Source organism: Vicia villosa, linkage group LG1 (assembly GCF_029867415.1).
Source record: "Vicia villosa cultivar HV-30 ecotype Madison, WI linkage group LG1, Vvil1.0, whole genome shotgun sequence".
Taxonomy (NCBI): domain Eukaryota; kingdom Viridiplantae; phylum Streptophyta; class Magnoliopsida; order Fabales; family Fabaceae; genus Vicia; species Vicia villosa.
This window is the reverse complement of record NC_081180.1, coordinates 157,945,539-157,963,847: the sequence shown is the minus strand read 5'-3', so window position 1 is coordinate 157,963,847 and position 18,309 is coordinate 157,945,539.

Genomic DNA, 18,309 nt, shown 5'->3' with positions numbered 1-18,309 from the left:
AGCTTGCATGGTCAAAGAGAATGGTTAGAAAATTGTGCAATGTCAAATGCATTACTTAATGAAGCTCTCATGGTCAAAGAGATTGATAAGAAAATTCTGCACTATCAAATTTAAAACTAAAGAAGGCACTACTCATCCAAGAGATGCTTTTGATTATCAAGGTTTTTATATTTTTTTCACTCATTATGTTTCTTACTGTTTTATACATTTTGGGAATTTTAATTGATGCACAACGAGTGGACATGAGATGGAAAACAATTAAGACTAGTTTGTAATATTATCCAAACTTCCTCTATTTTTTACACACTGAATATCATCAACTGATTCATTTAAATGTGTTTTCTTGTTTTGGAGGTCTTGGATTGTATACAGAAGCAGAAGCAGGAGGTCTTGGGTTGGTATTTAGAAGGGGGAGGTTTGGGTGTTCATTGTTGAGTTTATTTGTAAACTATTTAAAGTTTTAATATTGGATGACTGTAATATATATTGATAGGCTGTGTTATTATTTGTTTGCTGCAGCAAATACAATACAATATTAGATACTACTTGAATGTTTGAATGTTTGATAGGATGTGTTGTGAAGGCCCAAATTTATTTGTTGAATGCAAAAGTGTTAAATTGGGTCATTTGTTTGTTATTGTTGTAAAGTTATTATTTAATATTGTTTTAATTAAAAAAAATTGAATGTAATTGAATTTTTTATGACAATTAAATATTAATTAACCAATCAAACCGATCCATTTTAACCGATAAACCGATTAAACCGAAACCGACTAAACCGATTACAATTTCAGTCGGAATTGGGCTTAATACTTGAATCCATGGTTTCGAACGGTTGGACATATTGGGCCCGAATCCAATCCAAACCGACCGTTGTCCAGCCCTACTCATTGGTGTGTCTCAATCAATACAAATCCAGGAATGACAGTTAATATAATAATGGGGGCAACGTTCAAGACATCCATGTCTTCCCACAAAGCCGGTTTCACAGGATCATATCCCCACAGAGTAATCATTAAGAAGATATCTTCAAATGTTCTCGTCCCAACAAAGACTGAGTTCCTCAACGGAGTTTACATCTTCGACACTGCCGGTTCCCCGATACTATTCTCTTCTCCAAACAGGGTTATTCATCTCTCTTATCCCCAGTCAGGGTACATCAAGATCAATCATTCAAATGGCTCCCATCCCCAAGCAGAAATCATAAATCCTCAGCTGAGCATCTTCAAAACAAAATCAGACAACAAAATCACAATGACACAGAGAATTATTTTCTCAATCAAGACAACATAAATCATATTCATACATCATATATCATAAACATATTCATACATTGCATACATTACCTCATAATAAATTCATACATAACATGCAAGTTTCTCATTTATTTTGAGAGACTCGTCACATAATACATGCATCATGACATTGCATAAAAACTAACTTTACCTTTTTCAGGATACAGGTACAAGCAGATAAACAATATCTCAAAATTTTCAAAGATCTAATTCAGTTACTACGAACGGTGCTGACACGATCAACATTCAAAGATCTAATTCTATCATCACGGACAATGTAGACATTATCATCCTTCAAAGATCTAATTCAGTTACTACGAACGGTGCTGACACGATCAACATTCAAAGATCTAATTCTATCATCACGAACGGTGTAGTCACGATCATCCTTCAAAGATCTAATTCAGTTACTACGAACGGTGCTGACACGGTCAATATTCTAAGATCTAATTCAGTTACTACGAACGGTGCTGACACGGTCAATATTCCAAGATCTAATTCTATCATCACGAACGGTGTAGACATGATCATCTTTCCAAGATCTAATTCAGTTACTACGAACGGTGTTGACACGGTCAGCATTCAAAGATATAATTCTATCATCACGAACGGTGTAGACACGATCATCTTTCCAAGATCTAATTCAGTTACTACGAACGATGCTGACACGATCATCAATTCAAGATCTAAATTCATTAATACAAACGGTGGAGACGATCATTCCAAGATCTAAATTGGTTACCCCACAAGGTGCTGAGACGATCGACATTACAAGATCTAAATTGGTTACCCCACAAGATGCTGAGATGATCGACATTACAAGATCTAAATTGGTTACCCCACAAGGTGCTGAGACGATCGACATTCTGAGATCTAAATTAGTTACTATACATGGTACTGAGATGATCGACGATCCAAGATATAAATCTATCCTCACAACGGTAGTGACAATCATTTTCTTAAGGTCTAAATCAGTTACTACAAAAGGTACTGAGACGATCGACATTCAAATAAATCTAACAAGTTAGGTGGCATCTTTAAGCCCACTTCATATTTTCTGTTGATGGCATCTCTAAGCCCATCTCATGCATCTTTCTCCAAAAATAGATGGCATCTACAAGCCCATCTCTAACAGACACTTCTCAACACACTGAGCTCAGATACAACCTAACATACGGCTCACTCTGGTACTTCTCAATACAAAGGACTATGTCTAACGTACGACCCATCCTATAGCCTAACGTACGGCTTTCCAGACATCTACTGATGCAAGTGGATCAGGTCTAACGTACGACCCATCCTTCAGCCTAACGTACAGATTTTCCAGACAGTTAACAATGCAAATTGGACCCAGTCTAGCGTATGATTCGTCCTAAAAGTATAGCCTAACGTACGACTTACTTTGACACTTATCAATATAGTGGATTCATTCTAACGTACGACTCATCCTAAGTATATCCTTCAGATACAGCCTAACGTACGACGTATTCTGACTCTCAAGTCTATCAAGCTGGATGGCATCTTTAAGCCCATCTCATCAATTCTCTCTATATCTCGGTGGCATCTCTAAGCCCACTTCATATCTTCTGCTGATGGCATCTATAAGTCCACCCCCGACACAAGCTCCAGTATTAACAATTTACTTTTGACGCTCATTCAAGACACAAATCAAAAACAATCCAGGATCTGAATCAATTACAACGAACAGTGCTGACGCGATCGACATTCAAATCGATCTTCAAAAGTCACGACAATGGAGTCACGACAATGAAGTCACGATAATGGAGTCACGACAATGGAGTCACGACAATAGAGCCACGACAATGGAGTCACGACAATGGAGTCACGACAATGTAGTCACGACAATTGAGTCACGACAAGGGAGTCACGACAATAAAGTCACGACAATGGAGTCACGACAATTGAGTCACGACAATGGAGTCACGACCATGGAATCATGACAATAGAGTCATAACAATGATCCCGACGCTCAGGGCAATCGAGCCAACAAATACCTCTCAATACATCGAGCTCAGATACAGTCTAATGTACGACTCATTCTGATTTTCATATTATCCAGATCAGATGGCATCTTTAAGCCCATCTCAGTCAATTTTCTCCCAACATCCAGATGGCATCTTTAAGCCCGTCTCATACATCTTTTCCAACACCTGGATAGCATCCTTAAGCCCATCTCCGGCAAAAAGTCCTTGTCTCAGCAAGGGAAAATTTCTGGGTATTCAAGTGTTCAATCCTCTTCTACCTTCAGATCCCGACAGACACACAAGCCAATCTACATCCTCAGGTATAAGAAGATTGAACAGGGGCAGCTGTCATACCCCAAAATTTGCCCTCATATATTTGCAAATGTCACTTTATTTTGAATAAATGACGTAGCACAGTTGGTAAGAATTTGAGATTAAAAGGTACAAGAGCGAGAGGTCCCGGGCTCGAATCTCACTTCTAACTTTTCTCCCTTTTATTTGTTTTCTAATTTTAATGGTAACTTTATTTCTATTTATTCAAAAATCATAAAATTGTATTTTTTTACTATTTTAATTTAATTTTCTCACTATTTAATTATGCATTTTTTTAAATAGTCAATTTTCACTTTTATGCATTTTTTAGTCAAAAAATCATAAAATATTCATAAAATCCAAAAAATAAAGAAGTTTTTAATTTTATTTGTTCTATTTTTAACATTTTTCACAACATGGGTAACAAGTAAAGATCTTTTTAAGAAAATATTAGTTAATCATTTAAAAGATCACCATCAAATTATTTTTGATTTGAGCTTTTAATGAATAGTTAATATTTGATTCTTTTTATTCCATATTTGTTGACCTAAGTTACACTATAAATATCACTAATTTTTACACATTAGACATTCACCACAACTTTCTAACCCTTATTCTCTCTCTCTCTCTCTCTCTCTCTCTCTCTCTCTCTCTCTCTCTCTCTCTCTCTCTCTCTCTCTCTCTCTCTCTCTCTCTCTCTCTCTCTCTCTCTCTCTCTCTCTCTCTCTTCTCACAAACACAAAAATCTTTTTAAATAAGTAGATTTAAGTTTTATTGATTTTATTTTTAACATAATTTTGATTGATTTAGTAACTAGGATTTGATTAGATTTTTCAGATTTAATAATTAAAATTAATTAGAGGTTTAATTAGATTAGATTTAATTTGTACATAATTAGATAATTGGATTTATTTTTATTAATTAATTAGATTTAAGTTTATTTTTATAAATAATTTAGATTTAGATTTTAATTAACATTAAATCCTTTTTAATTCTCTTCTTTTCATCCCTACTTCTCGATCCTCCGATTTTATTCATATTTAATTATTATTATTATGTATTTGTTTCGAGGTTGTAACAGTAATTAGGATCTTTATTTCCATATTTTATTTTTCGTAGTTTTATTATTATGTAACTGCTAAGGGTTGTAATAGTAATTATGTTTTTATTTTTCACATATTTTATTAATTATTATGTAACTGCCCCAAAGCTGTGTAATAGTTTTAGGATTTACTTTTCTGAACCTTTACTATTTCTGCACTTTACCTTTCTGCACTTCCCCGGGTTTTTGGCTATGTAATCCTCCATCCTGAAGTCTTGTAATAGCGTAGGACTTTATTTTCCGCATTTTTATATTATTGTAAATAATAACTGCGTGGTTAGTAACATAGGGAGTGACAAGACTAATAACTGGACTTAGATCGCTAATTAAAAGATAAATATCTGAATTGAATCACGTGATTGTTGCACCCACACACCTTTAGGGTAACCCATTCACGCGATTCTAAAATAGTCAAGTCCCTCGATTCCGAGGATACCTAAGCAAATCAAATGTTACTCTCAGTAAATCATCATAAGATCATATGTCCCTTCGAAGTTGCCTTAACAAAAATGATCTTGTCCTTCGATGTTGCCTCGGTAATGATGATTGTCCCAATTGCTAAGGTATCCTCACCTATTGCCTAAATGACTATTCTATCCTTCCCTAAAGACTACCTACCCTCTATATGGTAGGGACAGTTTTATGGCGAACGATACTTCCTCGATGACCCTTTACATCCAATAAATGGACTTCCTACGCTCTCATGGTATGGATAGCCTTTTCAAACCGAAAGCTAAAAGAAAAATTTTTCTAACTTAGGGTAGGTGCTCCTGATTGCTTACTCTTTTCAAATTCAAAACTCTTTTTCCCACTCATTTTCAAATACTTTCAAAAACAAGGCTACGCTTATTTACAAGCTAAAGACCTTAACAAAGTTTTACTATTCACACACTACGATTTAAACATTTTGAAAACAAAGTGAACTAAGCAATTAAGAGCCCATGGATAACCATGGATACAAAGGGTGCTTACACCTTCCCTTTGTATAACCTACCCCTCGAACTCAAAATCTTTTTAAAAGGTTTTTTTCTGTTCTTTTAGCCTTTCTATATATTAGATGAAATAAAAGTCGGTGGCGACTCTTGCTATCCGCAACATTCAAAAATTCAGTTTTCCCACCATATTACAGGTGGGAGAACTGACTTTTAAAAAATGTGCAGATAGCAAGAGTCGCCACTGACTTTTATTTTATCCAATTGGAAAGGCTAAAAGAACAGGAAAGACCTTTGAAAGATTTTGAGTTCGGGGGGTAAGTTATACAAAGGGAAGGTGTAAGCACCCTTCGTATCCATGGTTATCCATGGGCTCTTAATTACTTAGTTCACTTATTTTTGTTTGATTTGTTTGAAAAGTGTCGTGTGTGATTAGAAAATATTTTTAATAAGGACTTTAACTTTGTAAATAAAGTGTAGCCTTTTGGAAATCGTTTTGAAAAGAGGTGTGAAAAGCATTTTGAATCTTGTTGTGAGCAAGGAGTTAAGAGTTACCTACCATAAGTTTGTCTTTCTTGTTCTTTAAGTCTTTCATTTGAAGGGGATATCCATACCATTTGTTAGGTAGGTAGTCCTTTCATTGGATGTGATCGGGTCATCGAGGGTCATCGTTTGCCATAAGGCTATCCATACCATAAGAAGGATATGAAGTCCTATGAATTGATGAGAATAGTCATAACAGGCAACCAGTAAGGACACCTTAGCAATCGAAAGGGACTATCATCATTTAACCAAGGCAACATTGAGGGACGAGATCATTTATCGTAGGCAACTCGAAGGGACTATGATCTTTAAATCGGAGGGACTATGATGATATAAATCGGAGGCAGCATATGTAACACCCTTCTAAAAACCCCCGCGAAAAATATAATAAAGATCAGAGTAATTATACAACAAGGATGTTACAATTGATAAAATAAATAAAACTCCAAGTCGGGTGTCATGCTTTATTAGGAATGATCCAAAAATATCAAAACACATGTTCAGCACAGCGGAAACTCATTCAACAATGTTATAAAACATCTCCAATAAAATCAGCGGTACATAAACCAATAATGGCAAAACAGTGTATCACAAGTAACTCTAAGACTACCGTCCCCCAGTGTTACAAGATCAGAGCATGACTGACACGACCCAACATAACCGGATAAACTCTACGAGTCATCCTCACCGATCGCTTAAACCGCTACTTCAATCTGAAATCATCAAAGTAAGGGTGAGACTACCTCATAATTAAATAGCATTATAAATCATCAGATACAGAATTTCATAAGCAATTATCCACCCTACTTAGCATATTCAGATTTATCAATTCATACCAATCACAAGCACAAGTCAAAAGTTTGCACCAATAACACCACACAATCATAACACCGGATTTCATCCTGACATGTCACAATTTATACAAAGACCATGCAGACTCTTATGCATGCGGTACCATACATGGGTTAAACCCATCCAACTGATCTTTTTCATCACCAAGATACAGTCCAACCAGCACAAATTCCTCACAATGGGAATTATGCCCACCATTTTGATCCACTTTCATCACCGGGATCCATCACCAAAATGTATGCGAATGAATGCAACGTATAACATGCTTACAACATCACCCATCCGATGTAATACATCGTCTCATTATCAATCACCAATTCATCACCAATAAGCATGCATATGTTTTAGCATTCATACAATATATCACACGCATACATGTAAGACTTCACCCAATAAATATTATAAACACGATACAAAACTCGGACCTTACGTCCATATCACCTATTCATCATATATAATTCACACCACATATAACGTCAAATCACAGTTATATCATTACAACATCACCACATTGTCACATTAACCAAATCATGCACACAATGTACAAACACGCCATAAACGAAATAAATCAAGATTTTCAAAATAAAATCAAGTTATTATTGTTTTCTTTACTTTATATTGTAGAGTATTTAATTTAAGAAACAACGTCCAAAACGGCGTCTAAAACGGACTTACGGTTCAAAAATTAGAAGCTTTTAAAGTTAGAATAGTTTTCAAAATGTGCTGCTGGAATTTGTACTGGAACCCGGTTCCTCCCACATGGGAACCGGTTCCTGGACCCAAAAATGCTATTTTTAGCGTTTAAAAACACTGGAACCCGGTTCCTCCCACATGGGAACCGGTTCCCATGAACCCAGTAGCTGAAAAACATGATTTTTAAGGCTTTTATGCATCCCAAACACATACCAACTCATACCATTGCGAAATTGATCACCAATAACATCAAAATACTCCAAATACATGATTCTAATGCATAAACAACATACCATAACATCATGTAACAATACTACATCATCAATTGCAGTCAATTCATCAAATCATGCATGTCAGTGTTGGTATTTCACAAAACCTAACATCCCAAATAGAGATTCTAATCCCTTAATCCAATCCTATCATCATCAAAATCATAATACCACATAATTAGAGTAATCACCCCTTACCTTAGCCAAGAAACTTGAATTCTTCTCTTCCTCCTCTTCTCCCCTTTCACGTTCCTTCTCTTTTTCTCTATTGCTTCTCCCTTTTTCCTTATTTTCACAATTTCTCTATTTTATAAAAAAATAGGATAATTAGTTAGTAAGGCCTCTCCATTGGCACCTCCCCTTTTACTAACTACGTCACGGCCCAATAACAACAATTCCCATAATTCTTCCAAAAATCCAATTTTAATTACTAAATAATTAAATAATTTCCAAATAATTAATTTAACTTAATTAAATTAATTTATGAAATTATGGGGTGTTACAGCATATGTTAAGGTATCCCTACGCTCGAGGGACTTTACTATTATTCGAAAGGCAACAAAAGAGAGGATTACCCTAAAGGTGAGTGTGTGAATAAAAGTGTGTTAATTTATTTAATCCTGAAAATTAGGGTTATTCTAGTTTGATTTTATCTTGCCATACAATCCTATTAACATACATCTAAACAGTTTATAGCATTTTATAGGTGCGGAAAGTAAAGTGCGGAAAATTAAATCCTACGCTATTACAAGGCTTCGGGGAGGGGGATTACATAACAAAAAATGGGGGAAGTGCGGAAAAGTAAATCCTAATACTATTACACGGTTTTGGGGCAGTTACATAATAATTAATAAAATATGCGGAAAATAAAAGCCTAATTACTATTACAACCCTTAGCAGTTACATAATATGAAAAGCTATGAAGAAACAAAATACGGAAATAAAAATCCTAATTACTATTACAAACCAAGAGCAGTTACATAAATTATAAAAAATTACGCGAGAAAGTAAATAGCGGACGAATTGAGAAATCGAGAAAATATTTGAAGAAGAGGAGGAAAAAGATTTGATGTTTAGAAAAATATTTTAAGTTAATGTTAATTGAGTCCTAAATTAAATTATGAATATCCTAAACCTAATCAATTATTGAAGAAATTATCTAATTATTAAATCAAATCTAATTAAATCTAATCTAATCTAATTGAATTTTAAATTGAAATTTAGTCTTAATTAAAAAATAAAATCTAATCCTAATTATAGTCAATTAAAATAAATGTTAAGACAATTAAATCAAATTAACTATTAAAACTAAATGTTTTTGTGATTTTATGGAAATTAAATGAATTAAACAACCTAATTACTAAAATTAAATTAATTAAACAAAAAGGTGAAAGAAAAAATAATTAATAGTCTAAACCCTAATCCTAGTCCTAATTAGTTATGGGTTGATTTCAATGTAAAGGTTCAAAACGTCTCTACTGGACTCTACCTACAACGTCTCAGGAGTGGAAAGGAACAAGTATTTTGCTTTAAGAGTGCTTGGAATGAAAGATATGTCTTTGCCTCTAACCTTTGGAATTTTTCAACTTTGAGAACCCTATTCTCTTGCCAATTTTCGTTTACAATTGGTATTAATGGCTTAGGGTATTTATAATGGTGAGAATTAGGGCAAAGATTTGATTAAAAAAAAGTTTTTGAGATTTGGTGAAAATTTGATAAAATTATGACAAAAATATTCCTATTTTTGGTCCAATTTTTATCTTCTCTTTACAATCTCTTATTTCACGAAATTGAATCAAATTTTTGACATATTGGATGATTGAAATTGATTGGAAAACAAATCCCAACCAAATCTTCTCATATTTTCTTATTTTTTGATTTAAATTGAATTTTTAATGAATAAAAATTCAATAAAAATACAAAATAAAAAGATAATATGAAAGTATGGACTTTTGTACTTCTAATGAGCTCCATATCATGTTTATGTATCAAAACTTGGGTCCACATGCTCAAAAAGCCCAAATTGCCCACTTGAGATTTCACGCATTCCTCCATTTTTGGCCAACTTTAGCAAGTCATAACTCTATCAATAATTATCCTATGAAAATATTATAGGACTTTTTGCAAAATCCCAAGATATCCTCTACAAGCCACTTTGGAACCTTTTTTGTATTTGAAGATTTTATCTTGATGATATTGGTCCTGACAAATAACAGCTTTTTGTGAACTTCTAGAAGGACCTATAATGTTTTGGCTGATATCTCTCAAATGATGCATTTATTGATCTTGAGTCCAACATTAAAGTTGTAGAGAATTAAATTTCCATGAGAATGAGTTTTGGTTAGGGAATTTCTGGTGAACCATGTGGGAGTTATGATCAGTCAAAGTTCAATTGACTTTCTCCTAGAAAACCTAATTTAGAAACTTGGACTTTTGATGATTTCTAAGGTTTCCTTGATGAATCATGATCAACCCTTGATCAAATGATGAATATAACCTCAAAATATTGATGTTGACCAAAAATCAGGAGTTTTGACTGTAAGTTGACCACAATTGACTTTTAGGTCAAACTAGTCGACTGTAGACTTTTTGAGCGTTTGACTGGGCAATCTTGTGAATCAGAGCTTGAAAATTGGCATGAGGATACTTTGAAGTATATGAGAGGCAATGAAGTCCATTTGAGGTGTCAGAACCTGATTTTACTTTGAGAGAAGCAAAACCCTAGTTGTGGGTTGATTGCTTAGGAGAGAGATAGTCAGGCTTATTTCTCAGTACTTGATCCAAAATATTTTGAAATATGATGGGAAAATTTTGGGGTATGACAATAAGCTAGTTAGATTATGTGATGATGACTATGTTGGGGCTATAATTGAGAGGAAATCTACTAGTAGAGCCTATTAATTCATGGGTGAAAACCTTATATCTTGGGCTAGTAAGAAACAAGCAACTATTGCTCGCTATACAACTGAATCAGAATACATCTCTGTTGTTAGTTGTTGCACACAACTGCTCTGGGTAAAATATCAAATAGAAATATCCCATTCACTGATACTGATCATCAATGGGATGATATATTTACCATATCTCTGACAGTTGAAAGATTTGATTTCATCAAAAAGAATCTAAACATGCATTTTGTTGAGGATTAAATGTTTGTTTCTGAATGGAGAATAAGTGTCTGCATATGATCAGAATCTACCATAATCAAAAAGTCATAAAACATTCTCTGGTGTTAGGCAGCTTCTGAAGCATTCCATCCTCCGATTCTTTTGACATTGTTTTTGTGTTATATCAGATATGTTTATTTGGGATATGATGCGTATTTTCTTGTAAATAAAGATTCATATTCTAACTTTTCATTTGAAAGGTTAAGAGTGATTCTTTTCTTATACTTACTCAGATATATTCATTCCCCATATATGTTTTTATCCTTGTGTTATTTATTCATTTTTTTATGTTTTATGAGTGTTTTTCATTCTATGGATCAATCAAAAAATTATTGAATAAGTTTCTAAATAACAAACATAGTTACTAGGAATATTCGTTTTTATTCAAATAGAGTGGAGAATACAAATATTTCACTTGTTCTATTCTCAATCTCCATTTAAACCCTTTTGCCATCATGGAGTTTCCCATGTCTATATCCTTCTCTTCTTCGTCTTCATATGAGTCAAAAAAGACCACCCTGACTGGCTTCTTCTTATTATTCTTCTTTAGCTTCTTCTTAATGGGAACTCGCTGAGGCCTCAGTAGCTCTGCCACAACACCTGTATCAGTTGTACGCTCCTAGATCTTGGCAACATGGGTTTATGCTACCTCGATTGTCTTCTCCATGGAAATTTTAGAAGTTGTAGAAACCTGAGTACTTTTTGTGGTAGTATTCATGTTTGCTAGAGATGTTGTGATGTTGCTTGAGGTGTTGTCTCCTTTTATTATGAAGTTTTGGAAGCTGAAACGCTTTACGTGTAGCATTCACTGTTCCTCGGATGTGCAAACACCAATAAAAGGTTCACGCGTGCTACTGGCTAGTAATTTCTTCTTTCACTTCTTGACTGCCTCTTTCAGTTTTGTCTCCTTTTTTTGCTGATACAAAAGGAGGGTAAATGGGAGTATTTAAAGAGAATAAAATACTCTTGAATATTTTCATTAGCACCTGAGCCCATATATTGTATGCCTATTATTATTGATTAATTTTTTAATCAAAATAAGTTTTAAAAACTTGGATGGGACTTAAAGGGAGCTTACAAAACTCAACCTTTGGACTATTAGACTCAAAGGGGCTTACAAACCTCAAACTCTAATGTTGTCAAGTTAATTAAACTGACCAACCATTATTCTTAAATATATTTGTTTGTCATCATCAAAAGGGGGAGCTTGTTGGAACAAAATCTGTTTATACCTTTAGGTTTTGATGATAACAAAGTACTTAAAGAATAATAGTGTATACTAACATTTATTCAAGTGTGCAGGACCATTAAGCCCTAAGTTAACTTGGTTCTGACCCAGTTAAAAATCTTATAAAGAGAAGAAAATGATTCAAATTCTTATGGATCCGAATGTGATGTCTCAGCAATTGGATTCTCTACTATTGATGACAACTCAGAATTTGATGACCTAGAAACCTAGTACAACGCCTCTAGTACGTACTCGATGTGCAAAGCAGTTTTATCTTATCAAAAGCCAGATAATAAAGAAAGTCAACTAGGCTTCCAAGTGCAAGACTCAAGGTAGTTTGACAAGACTTCTCTAGTCTTCTCCAACATTCTGGTAGTCACTTTTCTTGAGAAAGAAACCATGGATAAAGCTTTTACCCAAAGGATGAAGATCTTTAAAGTACCAACTCTTAATGTCTCTCTCTTAGATATTGCTTCTCAGCAAAGACACTTGCTCAAGTCATCTTCCGACGGCTCTTTAGTTTCTCTATATAAGGAGTTTAAGATTTAAAGGAAAATAATACAACAAGTAATACAATAATAAATACAACAAAACTGAAAATTGTACTCTAAGATTTCGTATATATTTTTTGTATATCACATAGTCTTGATATTTCTTATCTTTGTATATCTTAGGAATCTCAAGAAACAAGTATGTGATTGTGATGTATTCTTTATGTACCTCTGGTTGTATATCAAGTACATCTTGTTGTAAATCCTAAACATTTTGTTTAGAATCTGTAAAGTATCAGACCAAGTGTTTGAGCAAGGAAGTCTCTAGCTAGGTTGTTTAAACAAGGAAGTCTAGAACTGGTGTGTTTAGGCAAGGAAGTCTCTAGCTTGGTAGCTTGAGCAAGGAAGTCCTGAACTAGTGTGTTTAGGCAAGGAAGTCTCATTTAGGATTGATTGAGTAAGAAATTCTTAAGCTGGTTTACTTAAGAAATTTATAATCAGGATTGAGAATAGTGTAAATCTCTTATGGGACAAGGGGTCTGGATTACTCTAAGTTTTAGAGGAACCAGGATATATTGTGTGTAACCTTCTTTACTTCTGCATCTTATTATTATGTATTGAACTCTGTATCTATTTTAGACTTTAACTGGTGTTCAGAATATGAGCTTCATTATTAGATTATGAAATTGGAATTTGAAAAAGAAGTAAAATACGATATACACAATTTAATCCCCCTATTCTTGTGTATATTTTTCTCACCTCCAATGTGTCTTTGGTATGGCTCAGTTTCCAGCAAAGGTCACACTGTGGGCGTGTTTTCTTTTGGAAAGGATAAGGAAGATTTCCTCTTGCTATTACTACAGAGTTTTAATAGATAAGGGTGCAATAGATTTTGCAAGTATTACTTTTCTCGGCTCTCATCCCTCCTTACACTACAAGAAAAGAGGTCTCCAGCGACGTAATTTAGTGACGTGAAATTCACGTGGCTAGAAAGGAGCTTTGTGATGTGAAAAACGCGCCACTAAATATTCAAAATAATAAAATAATAAATGTCAGGTTTTCGCATTGTGCGAATTTTAAAATTTTCAAAAAATTCGTTGTGATATGTCCCTAATCAAACTTCAAAATTTAAAAAAAAATTAGTGAGAAAAGTTGACCAGTTGAATTGATTGGACTGACAACTTTAATATTGCGTCATGGTTTCCACGTCACTAATACTTTATCGTTCTAAAACACTGTCATAGCAGGTATAACAACATCAAATTCACGCCGCAATCCTAACGATTAAAATAATAGTGACGTGATATTCACTCCGATGTAGGCTCTATTTATTAGGCAAGCTGCAGCGCTGCTATGACAAGTATAGCAACATTAAGCTCACGTCGTAACCCCAACGGTTAAAACATTAGATATGTGATACTCATGATGCTGCAGTCTCTATTTATTAGGTCAGCTGTAGCGCTTCCCTACACGTTACTTATTTGTTTCTATATAAAAATAAACCTCACTTCTTCATACCCTCTACATTTTTTTCCTCCACCTTTTTCTTCTTCCTCCTAGTTTTTTCTCCCCTCCACCATTTTTCCTCCTCCAAAAACCAATATCTCCATTCTCATTTTCCTCCACTCCGCCATTTTTTACAAAGCTTAATCTTTTATAGCTTTCACTCAGAGGTACTATTTTTAATTTTGTTAAGGTTAAACTCAACTCTTAATTTTTCTATTATTTGATTTTTCTTTTATTTGTTGACAAAGACTCAAGAAGTTTATCAAGACTCAACAAACTCTATTGACTGATGAAAATTTCTCGATTTTTATTTAATTTATTCACTAAAAGATATGTATTATTTTTTATTTTCATATATATATATATATATATATATATATAAGTAAAAAAATTGTTAAGTAAGTAAAAGCAAATTGAACCGAAATTAAATTTAGCATGGTAGAATTAATTGAATAAATTTAATATAATATTATTAATTTGTATGAATATGATTATTTAGTTATTAAGATTTTCGGAATTGGTCGATATATTAAAATTACTTTTGTAATTAAAATGGCAATGATTTTATAAATGTACAGTATGGAATATTTTCGACACATCGTAGTTGGATGTATGATAGAATGTATTCAGGAATACGTGGACTTAAACCAAATTTTGATAAAGGAGTTAAGTGGCTTATCACATGGACATTAACTCAAGAATGTTTTCGAAATGAAGGAGGAGTAATATGTCTTTGTCTTAAGTGTGAATGTAGACTTATAATTAGTGACCTATAGGAAGTAGAATATCATTTGAAGATAAGGGGTTTCATTAAAAATTATTGTGTTTGGATATATAATGGAGAACAACTGCCTAGTAACGTACTAGTGACTACTAATACGCATGCTTCAAGAAGACGATCACATATGGAATATAAGGAACATTTTAATCTGATGTTTGGCGATACTTTTGGAGTGAATGTGATCTATGATGAACCTCAAGATTTTGATGGGGAAGAGTTATCGAATGAGGAAGCGTTGAGATTTTATCAATTGTTGAAAGAAATGAATACGCCTTTGTTTGAGGGGTCGTCGAACTCAAAATTATCAATGTTTGTGAGATTATTGGCCGCCAAGTTAAATTGAAATGTTCCTTATCAGTGTTTGGAGTTCTTTGCATAATAATGTTGTACACGACTCCTACGAAAGACAATTTTCCTACAAGTTTTTATGATGCAAAGAGGTTTGTGTCGAAGTTGGGTTTAGTAGTAGGAAATATAGATTTTTGAATCAATGATTGCATGTTGTTTTATAACAGTGAGTTTAGAACTAATGATGGAGCATTGGAGGAATGTAAGTTCTTTAAGAATCCAAGATATCAAGTTTGCAGTAAAGTCATTAGTCGTAAGAAAAATGTGTTGTACTGAAGTCCATGTTTTATCTTCCCATAATACCAAGGTTAAAAACAATGTTTGCTTTAATGCATCGTGCAACTCAAATGACATGGAATCATACAAACAAAATAAGTTCAGACACTATCGACATCCATCTGATGGTGAGGCATGGACGCACTTTGATCAGATACATCATGACTTTAATGCAGAATCTAGAAATTTCATACTTGGATAATGCTTTGATGGTTTTACTCCATATGTCCAAGCTTCGGGAAGTGGATATTCTTGTTAGCTAGTTATTATAACCCCTTACAACCTCCCTCCTGAGATATGCATGACAAAACCATACATGTTTTTAATTTTCCTCATTCTAGGACCGTCGAGTCCAAGAGCTGGAATCAATGTATATTTACAACCTTTAACTGATGATTTGAAGAGGTTGTGGATTGGAGAATAGACTTATGATATATCATGTAAACAAAAATTTACTTTACGAGCTGCCTTTATGTGGACTATTAACGATTTTCTAGCATATGGTATGTTGTCTAGTTGGGGTACGCATGGAAAAATGGGATGTCTGCATTGTATGGAATACACAAAGGCATTTACATTGGAAAAATGGGGAAACGTTTGGGGTTTGACTCTCACCGCAGATTCTTACCAAAAAATTGTGCCTTTAGAAGAAATAAGAATGATTTCAAAAAAGACGAACAAGTAACAGATTTTCCTCCCTCTCGATTTTCACCGGGTGAAGTATGGAACCAAATGTAAGAACTATCAAAATTCACATATAATGGTAAAGCATGCAGAATTCAAGGATATGGGGACACACACAATTGAACAAAAAGTAGTATATTTTGGGACCTTCCATATTGGAAAGATAATTTTTTGCGACATAATCTTGATGTTATGCATATTTAGGATTTTTTTTTTAAATGTATTTAACACAGTGATGGATGTTCAAGGTAAAACAAAAAGATAATGGGAAGGTTAGAAAGAACATGGAATTTGGTGTAATCGAAAAGACTTGGAGTTAAAGCCTCAACCTAATGGAAAATTATTAAAACCCAAGGCTAATTACAGTCTAACTTCCCAAGAAGCTAAAGTGGTTTGTCGATGGTTAAATAAATTTAGAATGCATGATGGTTATGCTTCAAACTTAGCAAGATGTGCCGACGCCAACACTGAGAAGTTGCATGGAATGAAAAGTCATGATTTCCATATTTTCATGGAACGACTGCTTCCAATTGCGTTCAGTTCACTACCCAAACATGTGCTTAATGCACTAACTAAAATTAGTTAATTTTTAGAGATATTTGTGTGTCAACTTTCAGAGTGGATGACATCATTATGTTAGACAAAAATATTCTAGTCATTCTCTGTAAGTTGGAACAAGTTTTTCATGGAACAAGATTCATGGGTGACTCAAAGCGATCTGTGAAAAATAAAGCTAAAGTTGAAGGATCAATATGTGCACATTACTTGCATCGGAAAATATTACATTTTTGCAGTCATTATTTCAATCACTTGATTTTAAATCCAAGAATCATAAGGAATGAAGTAAATATCAACGAAAGAAGTCAATTTACTTTATCAATCTCTGGTCTTCCTGGTCGTACCTCTAGAAAGAAGAATGTGCATTGGCTGACCCAAAAAGAATTGTTATTTGCGCATGTTCATGTCTTGATTAATTGCATTGAAGTTAAACTATATCTTGAGTAAATATACCCAAACTACCTATTTATCTCTACAGTTTGAATATAAAACTTATTACCTTCAAACTTATAACGTGTTTCTTTATAGGCCCTTTAACACCTCCTATTTTTATAGCATCGATGAACAAGCAACTATAGGTCACATACATGCTTATTTTCCAGCATGGTTCAAAATCAAAATTTATTAAAATCACTCAGTGTAGCGGAATTTTTATACAATATATTTGATTGGAATAATTTTTACATACACTTAAACCAGAAACAAAATAAATGAAAGATGATGAGACTAAAGCAATCAACGCTTCAATTAATCTAAATTCTTTTTACACGAGACGTGTAAATTAAAGTTATGTAATTGATTAAGAAATCTATTATTATAATTTCTAGGTATAATCACAATTAAGATCATTCACAATCTTGATCTAACACAAAACTAATTTTATACAAGAAATCACTATGAATGAGGTAAAACCTAACAACATGTAATTTCTAAGAAAATAATAAACTTAAGAATAAGATTATAAACGAAATATAAAAGATAGGGAGAGAGATAGAGAGAGAGAGAGAGAGTATGTCGGATTTACATGGGTTCAACATGTCCGTCCTTGCTTTGTACCTTATCCACTCTCTAATGGTTTCCAATTGAAAATTCATAGTCATCCATTATGATTTGAAATTTTTTACATAGTCTTTTAAAGGAAAATTGGTTAAAATAGGAAATAAAAATCAACGACCCCTCGAGTACGAGGCATACAAGGGAGAAGTGGTTAAAAGAGGACTTAACAATCTAAACTCCCTCAAGCACGAGGCCTGCAAGGGAGAAATGGTTAAAAGTAGGGGTGGCAAA